We start from the raw sequence: 11,132 nt of genomic DNA on the forward strand, positions 1-11,132 counted from the left end.
CTCGGGACGGCCGGGGCGGGGCCGCGCCAGAACCTCTGGGTGCCCAGCGGGATGTGCCAGAACCTCTGTGTGCCCAGAGGGATGTGCCAGAACTTCTGTGTGCCCAGAGGGATGTGCCAGAACCTCTGTGTGCCCAGAGGGATGTGCCAGAACTTCTGTGTGCCCAGAGGGATGTGCCAGAACCTCTGGGTGCCCAGAGGGATGTGCCAGAACCTCTGGGTGCCCAGAGAACCTCTGTGTGCCCGGAGGAACCTCTCTGTGCCCAGCGGGATGTGCCAGAACCTCTGTGTACCCAGAGAACCTCTGTGTGCCCGGGGGAACCTCTCTGTACCCAATGGGATGTGCCAGAGCTTCTGTGTGCCCAGAGTACCTCTGTGTGCCCAATGGGATGTGCCAGAACCACTGTGTGCCCAGGGAACCTCTGTGTGCCCAGCAGGATGTGCCAGAACCCCTGTGTGCCCAGTGAAACCTGTGTGCCCAGCAAAGTCACTGCTCAGATTTTGTGCTCAGACACCAGAGCACATCAGTGCTGCCTTTGGCGAGCCACGAGGAACAACTGCCAAAAATTAGGAATTTCACACAATCATAGAATACGGGAAGGGACCCACCGGGATCATCGAGTCCAGCTCCCAGCCCTGTGCAGGACACCCCAAGAATCCCACTGTGTGCCCAAGAGCATTGGCCAAACATTTCCTGAGCTCAGGCAGCCTCGGTGCTGTGCCCACTGTCCTGGGGAGCCTCAGTGCCCAACTGCTGCAGCAAGGTAGAAAAAAGGAAAAAAAACAAAGAAAGGCTTCATAAAATCAAGGCTGCTCTCCTGGAAGCAGTGGCTGGCCTTGTCAAAGCCAGCATTTTGTGAGTTCCCATGTGAAAGCAATCCTGTTGTGAGCAATTTGTTAACATAACAAGCTGTTCCTGGGAAAAAAAATAACTTGCACCTGCATAAACTGTGTTACACAGTTAGATAGAAAAATGAAAATTATCTTTCACAAACAACTGTCCCTGCATGTAGACACCAAGAGTTTCAGTGCCCAATCAATGCAGAATAACAATTTGTTACTAACCAATAAAGGAAATTGGCAAGAAAGCTACCAACCAATTGGGGTCCCACACAAAGTATGCAAAACTGTGTAAAAAGGAGTTATGAGAATAAAGAATGACCTTTTTCCACCATGAAGAAAATGGAGTCCCGTGTGATTTATTCCCATACCCAACCACTGGACAAAAACTTCCTCTTAATACCCAACCTGAACCTTCCCTAACTCAACTTCATGCCTTTCCTTGAGTCCTGTGACTGATGATGAGAGGGATGAGATCAGTATTTGCCCCTCAGCTTCCCTTCATGAGGTTATAAAGACCACAATGAGGTCTCCTCTCAATTTTTTTTTGTCTTCTCTTCATGGCACTCCAAGTGTTTGACTCAGCCTTATCAATTTCTTCCCAATTTATATTAAAAAAGATGTCAACCACATTGAACAAGAACAACTCTAACAAAGGTTTCCACTTCTGTAAAGCTCTTGTCTTTCACATCACATAGCACACTACTTTGATTTAGTCACCAAGTACTGAACTTTGTGATCTTTCTTTGCTTCACAGAGCTTCACTTTTGGACAAACCAAAGAGAGAAGTCTCTTGAGGAGCTCAGTAGCCCCAGATCCAAATGTCCTGCTGAAGATAACGACATCATCACTGCACAGGTCATTTATTGCTGTAGCTGCATTGCCTGCAGTGCATTTTAATCTATTTAGTGGTTTCCATCTCCCACGTGTTGTGATTTCACTGCTGATGCAGGTTTCTTGGGAAAGTGCTCAAACTTCTGCTGGTGCCTGTGTGGCAGCAGCCTTTTCCTGTGCTGTAAACACCCAGATTGAGAACAGAAGACATTTACCCTGGAGTTTTGCCAGTGTCAGTTATAATAAGAGATAAATGTTTATGGTCTAAATTGCTCTGTTGGGTCTTAACCCATCTCTGGATGAAGTTTAACAGGTCTCGGGAATGGGAATAAATTTTCAGGGCAGTGGGTTATTTGCTATACACAGATTTTTCAAAAAAGAGTGAAAAGTGGGAGAGGATCTGCTGACAGCTCTCAGCACTCTTTTGCTTGCATGCAGGTAACTTTGATTTTATTTAAAATGTCCACCACATATTATTTCTATGCAGAACCTATTATGCCAGCACATGAAAAGTGTCACCCAAAGCTATTAATTGGTTATTGATTCTTGAATGATGGCTCATAATTGGTTTGGGATTGTTAACCTTTTTTAACCAGAAGCTTCAGGAGTTGGTCACATTCACATTTGAAGTTGAATTTCCAAAACAATTATTCAGAGGAAATAGAAAAATACAATCAAGTGGACTGAAGTGAGGAGAAATGTTTCATCTTTCGAGTGTCAGATACTGAAGGCACTTGGTCAAAAAATGACATTATTTAGTTGACAGCTTGCATGGATAGCAGTAGGAGGAGGGCAGCACCAGCTCTGGTCAGCAGCAGGAGCAGCATCAATATGGAATGCACGTCAGTGGAGTGTCAATAGCAATATTCTACCAGGAAAATGTGGGCCTGGGTATTTTTTGCTCTCAACAGTTCACAGGAGAGAGAATCAACAGCAATGCTGTTGTTTTGTCACCTGTCAAAAAGCAGATGTGGAGAGAAATAAGATGTTTTTCTAATCATTCCTAAAGAGGGACATGACTGTAGAAGTAATTTATTTCTATCTCTTGGCATCAGTGACATGACAGGGGGGACCTTCCCTTCCTCCTGCCTCCTCTCTCAGTCCTCTCTCGTGGCATTTTTCTCCTCCTCATCCCTGTCTTGCTGTGGTGCTACAACACACTGACAATATCTGCTCACTTTGCTGGAGTTTTAAATCCCTCCCTTTGTCCTGGTTTCTCTTGCCTTCAGCTAATTGATTGTTTGATAAAACATGCTGAGATATAAATGCAGGATCATGCCTGTTCCATTAGCATGGGTAGACAGAAGAGCACTCAAAAACACCCATCTGCATGTGAAGATGCCTGTTGGTGCCTGGATGCTTTTGCTTTGCCCATCCAGCTGGTGGAATTGTGGTTACCCAGGCAGGGAGCAGGGCAGAGCCTGCCAGGTTTGCTGCTCTGCAGGTGTGAACTGCATTCAGGCAAAAAATGATTCCCTCACTGATACCCCTTGGTCTTTAATCAGCCATCTCTGTACCTACTGAAGAACAAGCAGAAAAGGAATAGCCACAGCCAAATCAGCTGTTGATGATTAGAAGATTTTACTGCTCTGTAATTTCTAATTAAGATTGCTCAAAAAAGAGTGAAGAAAAGCCAGGGAGTTGTTTCTTCCTGTTGCTATTTTTGCTTTCAACAGAACAGTGGAGCAAAAATGCTCAAAAATGCTTTCATGCTTTGAAAAATGCTGGTCAGCTACATTTTATTTGCTTTGACTTCTTTAACTATACACATGCTTATTAGACCCATATTTAACAATGTGATCACTTTATTAATTTTAATAAGACATTAATATGAAATAAACTTCTAATAAGAACATTTTAAAATAAATAAACTCTGAAATTAGTTCCAAAAGCATATATTTATTTAGAAATAAACTTTTCAGGACTTACAAATACTTCCCATCCCTGGGAGTGTTCAAGGCCAGGTTGGATGGGGCTTGGAGCAATCTGGTCAAGTGGAATGAGATGATCTTTAAGACCCTTTCCAACCAAAAGCATTCTGTGATTCCATTGCAAGCACCAGGGAGAAGTGGAATTTTGCTCATTTGCCTACAGGTTCCTTGAATGTTGAAATTTAGGGAAAAGCCCTCATGGTTCTCACAGTCCAGTCTGAGAAATGCACTACCTTGCTGACTCCTTTGGGAAAAGTAATCCCTTTTGAAGCTGTCTCTTTTTAAGATTTACATTTATTTTTAGTGCTTGGAGTTTTAATTTGCAATACTTCATAATTAACTCAGCTTTCTGTATGAATTAATCATTGGCAGCTATTGCTGCTGGGGAAAAATTCCTGCTATAAATAATTCTTACCATTTAAGTTGGAAGCCATACCTGGCAGCTTATGTTTTACTAATAGCAAGTAATACACTCAGCCAGCTTTTCCATCCTTTGCAGAGTTTTTTTCCCCCCTCTGTGCCCGACAGTCATGCTGCTAATTACTCTGCAGTGAGGCTGGGTGGTAGTGAGTTCCACTGAATAATGCATCTCCTCTCCTCCAGGCACAGAGGGTGTGCATTGTGGTTTAATCTGCAGAAATTATAACCTCCAGAAAGTGCACGTGTGAAAGTGGATTTCTACACATACAGACGTGAATGTGTCTGTATTCATATATTTCTGTATACACAACTGCTCACTATGGCATGCAATGTTCAGAGGAGAGAGGAAAGAAAAGCAGAAATTTTGCTTTTAAGAGGATCACTGACCGATTCATCAATAATGCTAAACATTTAGTTGGCTGAACAGCTGTGTGTGTGATAACCAGGTCTGACATGCTCTGAGGGGTGATTTTTAAAGCTGGAAAGGCTCAGGGTGGAGAAAGGGGCTGTGGGAGAAGAAGAGAGATTGAACAGCTCCTGTGTCTCTGCTAAAAAGGAGTAAAAAATCACTTTTTGTCCTTTGAATAGAAACAAGAACATTAATTTTAATGTCAGAACACAGGGCAGACACTTCCACATCCACCAAGAAACTGTGCAGGAGGTTCTTACAGATGTGGGAAAGCTGTGGTGGAAGAGTAGATGGAAATATGAACATAAATAGGTGATTCTTTGTTGTTTTAAATAAATAAATAAATATGAACATAATAAATATGAACATAAACAGGTGATTCTGTGTTTTGCAGGACCATACATGTATATATGTGTCATGGACAAAATTCTGGACTTCTATACATAATGGCATAGGCTATCCATATGCACTAAATAATTTAACCTCTTCAAAAGTAAAGTTTTTCAAGTTAGAGTACTTATTCTAAAATATTGTTCACACACAGTCTTGACCCAAAATAGTAGTAGCAGTCTGAGATGGTGTTCCTTCACGTTTGCTTTGTATAATTCACACTGAAAACAAATCAAAAAATACAATATTGTGAGGGTTTTGGATGAAGGTCTGAAATTTTCATTGCGTTTCAAATTTAGGAAATTTTATTCTACGGTAAAATTCCTCTAAATTTATTTTTTTTTAAAGTGTTTTGCTATGCAAATTAGAAAAAAAGCATTTGACAATTCTCTACTTGGGGAACTGCTTGAGTAGAAAAACACCACTTAACCCTGCTCCCTGTCTAAATCCTGAAGAATAGACATCACCTGGGACACTTAAATGAGGTGCAGCATGAAAAGGGAGTTTAGGTACAGATGGGAAAATATTGGTCTACATATATACATGGTAGCTAAAGTAATGACAGAATAAACACCATGAATGCTTCATCAGTGGCAATATATATACACATAACCATTGGTTTTATATATATGTATATATCTAGGATATGAGGATATACCTGGAGGTATTCCAGGTATATCCTCATCTTTTGGACTTGCTTGAGACTTTAACCTCAAGAACAGGAGACAGGAGAGGAAGGAGAGGCAGTGCCCTTCCATCCCACACCCTCAGCATCATCATTTCTCTGCTGGCTTCTTGCACCCAGAATATTTTTCATTCCTGAGAGCAAGCATTGCCCAGAGCTGGATGGGGCAGAGGATTCAATGTTTCTGTCCCCATGAGCTGTCCAGGAGAGCCACCACCCTGCAAGGTGCCCAGGGAAGCTATTTTCAGCATTTCCATGGCAGGCCTTGTCTGAGCACTCTGGTGTCACTGACCACAGGTTAGTGATGGAGAGAGAGAGAGATGGATCTGCCTCTGACATGCTTCATCTGACAAGAAAAAGAGGCTCTGCCAAGCACATTAAAAGCTGGAAAATAACTGGGCTAAATAACACCTTGTTGTATCTGTTCTTTCCAAGCTGGTTTTCCCTTTGGAGTGAACACAGCCCTGAGGCCACTCAGCTCTGTGATCAATGGGAAGAAATGCTGGTCTCAGATTTACAAATCTAATTATTTTCTTCAGAAATCTGTCTGAAACTAAAAAGCCTCTGACAAAAAAAGGTCCTTCTTATCCCTGGAGCTCAGAGGAATTCAGTCATTGCAGGTGAATTGTGTTTATATTGACTGCTTACATGTCTTTGAAACTGGTGTCTTCAGAAAACACAGTCCCCTCCAGGCACAAACTGTGAGCTCCTTTTATAAAGAAAAATGTTTGGCAATAAGAATGCAGGACGAGTTTGTGTTTACAGACACATGTACATAAAGGGATTTGTGTGCCTAAGATCAGTTATTCAGGTAATGGTGCACAACCCACTCACCCTGGGAATTCTTGTGGAGAACAACATTCCTTGTTCTTTAACACATTTTTAATGCAGTTGGCTTTAAGAATGTTAAACCAAGCTGTAACTTTTTTGTCTTTCTAAAGGGCAAGTTAAGTGTGAATTAAATCAAACAAGATTCATCTGCCATTTTTAAGAATTATGATGTCACAGTAGAGTCCCTCGAATCATCAGTGAAAGGGGCTTCAAAAAACTTGCCTTACTTAATTAAGATTTAATTGCAAATCCTATCCATCATGAAAAGTGAATCCACTCTAAAATCCTCGAATTGCCTACCAGACCTACCTCTAAATGTATTATCCTGGAATAAACCCTGTGGAAAATTCATAATGGAAAACCAGCCCACCACCCTGAGCAGGTGTGACCTGCAGGCTGCTGAATGCTGTGATTGCTTCCCATAGATTATCATTTTAGCAACACCTGGGCTGAATGTGCTCTGCTGATGCAGCAGCCTCATGGGTCCTAATGAAATAATTATGGCATGAGAGGACAAAGAAACAGTCAGAGCTTGCAAGAAAACAAACAACTCTAATGCAGGAACAAAGATACTAGATCAGCTTGGGGACAAAAAGCTTTTGTGTGGCCTTATTTATATTGCTGGCATAAATGAAATCTCTTCAGAGCTTTATGCAATATGTTAGATATAAGTGCAGTCAATGAGAAATGTTAACTGCCTGGTCTGGAGAAAATCACATTAGTTTTACAGGACAAGGCTTTACATGAAATATCCTGGTCTTACAGGAAAGAGGGGAAGGCAGAAGAAGAGGTTTCTGCCACCCACCTACATCTATTCTAGACAAACCTAAGAAGTCAATGGGCTTTTCTTTTGGTAGGTGATAGAGGTCAAGTTAATTGGTGAAATGTACCAAGAAATAAATATATTCAAAATAAAAATGCACGAGAGCCTCTAAAATATATGATGGTTAAAAATTGACATTGAACAGTTTTGAATCCTTGCAAAATACACTCCTGAGACTGCTCTGAACAATGCAGTAGAACATCAGTGAAATGTGGGGTGCATGAGCTGCACCTCTCAGCCCCTGTGACTCACTCAGGATCTCCTCAGACACCCAGAACCCTCCATGGAGGTGCTCCCTCACCCACTGCTAATGGGTGAAATTCAAACCAGATTTCTACTCTAGTACTCTGACAGACCTAAAAGTTACCCACATGTTTAATCCCTGACTTCAAGATGTGACTTTGCAGGACTGGATCTAAAATGTCTTAGCAATAATTATAAATATATAAGTATTAAAAAAAAAAAAGCTTTTTGAACAGTTTTCTATTGAGTAACTTTTAATTAGAAATTATATTTCTCTGAAATATCTGTTCTAGTCAATGAAGAGAAAAATACTAAGTTTATATCCCACATGAGTTTGTTGAATTCTTAACACAGAAAAGCATTATTTACAATCTAAAATGACTGAGATCCTTTGCTTCAACAAACCAGTCATAATCTCTTAGATACCAGCATACACAACAGGAAACGCTGCAGTAAATTTCTTCAGCCAAACTCCTTTCTAAAGATCTTAATTGATTTTCTTCCACCAATACAGCTTGTGGTTTTACTCTGGTTTCCAACAGGAGACATTTTTTTTTGTCCCTTGGACTGTATAATTTTCATATGAGTTTAAACACACTTGGAAAAATAGGAAGCCCTGCCTGGGAGTATAAATTGCACTGCTGTGCTTAGTCACAAATGGCTGAGCACAATGAGATTTTACAATAAACCAGAAATGTCTGTGTTTTGTTGTGTCAATAAATGTTCCAGTGATGCTCTTAAAGACAATAAATTACTGGTAATGGAACACTATCCCCAGCATGTAGAAGTCATTTTCCACTTCCAGACATTCTCAGATTAGGTTTAAACTGCTATTAGAAAATCCTAAATGTGTTTGGTTGAAGAAAATCTTTTTAAAGCCTAGAAATAATCTGGCAGTGGCTGTTTAGAGCAGAGTTAGCAGGAGTATTCCTGGGGAGAGCAGTTTACACATATGGAAGGGAACTTGGCCCCAGCAGATCCCTACCACTCACAGAGGGAACAATACCCAGAGATTTCAGAGCCTGTAATTTTTTGCAGCTGCTCAACTGAAGGGGAAACATGTCAGTGCTAAGGAAATCACTGTGAGTTTACAACAGGGCTGGAACTCCTGGTCTGGGCTGCCCTTGGCAGAAATGTCTCCATAATGGTTGCTCTCCAAAAGCCTTTGAGGCAGCAGAATTAATGACAGGCATGGGAAGCAGGGCAGGATAGAAGGAGAACAAGGGAAGGGAAGAATCAAAAGTGAAGGAAACAGCAGAAAACCTGGTGTACAACCATTTGGTTTTTTGTGAGTAGAGCTGTTGGTTGCCCTGGGGACCCTCTGAAATACATGGTGTATTTATCAGCAGTGCTCATGTGCTGGTGGTGCCTGCAGCCCAGGCTGAAGGTGCAAATCCTGGGGTTCCTACACACCCTCTTTTCTTCAGCACTGGCTTTAGCAACAGAAAATCCAAGCAGGACAACCCTCCCTTATTTTCTCCTTATTAATGGCTGCAATACTAAAGCCCAGAAAAGTGTGTGGATTTATCAGCGAGCAACCTTCAAGACTGGCACACTCATCCTGGTCCTCCACTGAAAAATAAAGAGTTAACTAGAGATGCATAGCATCAAGAGGAACTTCTGTATTGACTGTCTGAGGTTTTCCAGAAAGAAATCCATGAGGGACTGAGGGGGAATTTTCAGAGGGACTAATTAGCTTCATGCTCTATGAGAAATATCACTGCTAAACTTAGACTCTGCTGGACTGCACTGCACTATCTCCCACACTAATGACCCCAAAACATGGGGCAAATTATTCATTCCTGATCAATGCATTCAAATTAAAAAATTCATTTCCCTCAGCATAAATCCTGCTTTATTTCATATTTCATTTTGCTTTGTAGAACCCTGAAATGAAAGGAGAATAAATTGGTGTTGTTAATGGATATATTTCCATTGGCTATGGCAGGGTTTGCCCATGAATGTGATGTGTGGCCTGTGCTATGTAAGTGAAAAATAAAGGTTACTATTTATTGTCAGAAGCCATCAAAACTGGCTGTGGTCCCTTCTGTTTTCTGTCAGTTTTCCAAGCTTTTGTGAGTCTTGTCTAGTCCTAATGTGATAGATAATTTTGTGTAGTATGTGCAGGGGTCCATAAGCACAAACATGTAATGTCACACTGATGTATAAACACATATATTTATATGTAGGTGTGGATATAATATATTCATAAACTGAGCTCTGCAGATTTGTTTTCAATCCTACTAAAAAAACCTATATAATGTATGCATTGCAACTGGACATTTATATGGATTGAGCTTTTCCTGGTGTCTTCATGGACATTTTCCAAGGGAACACAACAAGTAAAAGCATGAAGCTGTGTTGAATGCATTCAGAAAAAGAGGAAGCAAATTTGAGCCAGAGAGCTCCAAGCAGTGAAGAAAGTTCTGGCTGGCAGTGAACTTGCTGCATGTTTTCATGTGAGATTCCACTTTTAAGGCTCAAAACTTCCCTGGTGTGTTAGTGACAGCTTCTCAGAGCCACAGGAGTCCTAAATGAGCCCTCTATGGTACAGGGGCTAGAGGTTTTCCATGGATCCTCCAGGGGAAAGCAGTTCAATAGAATACCTCCTTACACCTGCACTTTCCCAGATGCCTTCATTTTTGCCATTTTATCCAAGGAACACAACAGAGGAGCAAAGCTGGCCTGGTGTCAGATGGTTAAAAGCAGGAATTAAGAGACACAATGGCCAGGAACCTCCATGGTGGCGTCTGGCACGTGGCAAGGGCGCAGTGTCGGGGTTAACAAAATGCCACCAGCATCATCTGATGCCATCATCTCCCACCGGGGAGAAAAGAGACCAGCAAGGGCCCTCCTGAGAGGGGAGCTTGGAGCAGCTCTGGGGTGAGACCCCACTCAGCCTCTGGAGCCCTGGTCAGCACCAATCCCCTCACGGGGGCCTGGGAGGGAGAGATCCAGGCCCTGGGCGTTGAAAGGTTCGCTGCAAACAACAGAGCCAGAGCTGAATCGAAAGATGCATTTGTTCAAACGGAGAAACCATGAACTGCACAAACTAAGCTGAAGGCAGAGCTTTTCCTGACAGCATTAAAAGGGTTTAGTTTGGCAACAAGAGGGTTTTTTTTTTCTTTAATATAGCAGAATGCAACACAATGGATAAGACCACAGAAGCCATGAAATCGAAAAATGTGATTTGCTGAACACTTTAAAAACCTTCAGTACATCCATCTTTAGCAGCCCATGAGCAGGAGAGTATTTCTGCAAAGGGAGGGAAGGGATTCCTCTGTGCATGGCATCAAAGGTATTAAATTTTCACTCTCTAACATTTTTGCCTTTCTGAAAAGGAAAGAGAACTTATGTAAGATCAGGATTCTGTTACATGGAGTGTCTTCTTTGTCATACAATCCTGGCTTTACATAATAAACATATATTTCTATAATTAACATACAGTTATACAATACATATTTGTATAATATATAATTGTATAATTAATTTCTGTTTATATAATATATAATTATATGATTAATGTATGTTTATTTATATAATAAATATGTATTATTTATGTCATAAACATAATCCTGGCTTTTTTTTAATTATGTAAAGTTTATATAGTTCACAGCTTACAAGTTATATCATTATATACTATAGTCAATAGTATATTGTTTATATACAGTTTAAAGTTACATAAAGTTTTATATTGTTTTATACCATTTTCCCTTCCATTTTCCTG

The sequence above is a fragment of the Agelaius phoeniceus genome, chromosome 9, assembly GCF_051311805.1.
Source record: "Agelaius phoeniceus isolate bAgePho1 chromosome 9, bAgePho1.hap1, whole genome shotgun sequence".
NCBI lineage: Eukaryota > Metazoa > Chordata > Aves > Passeriformes > Icteridae > Agelaius > Agelaius phoeniceus.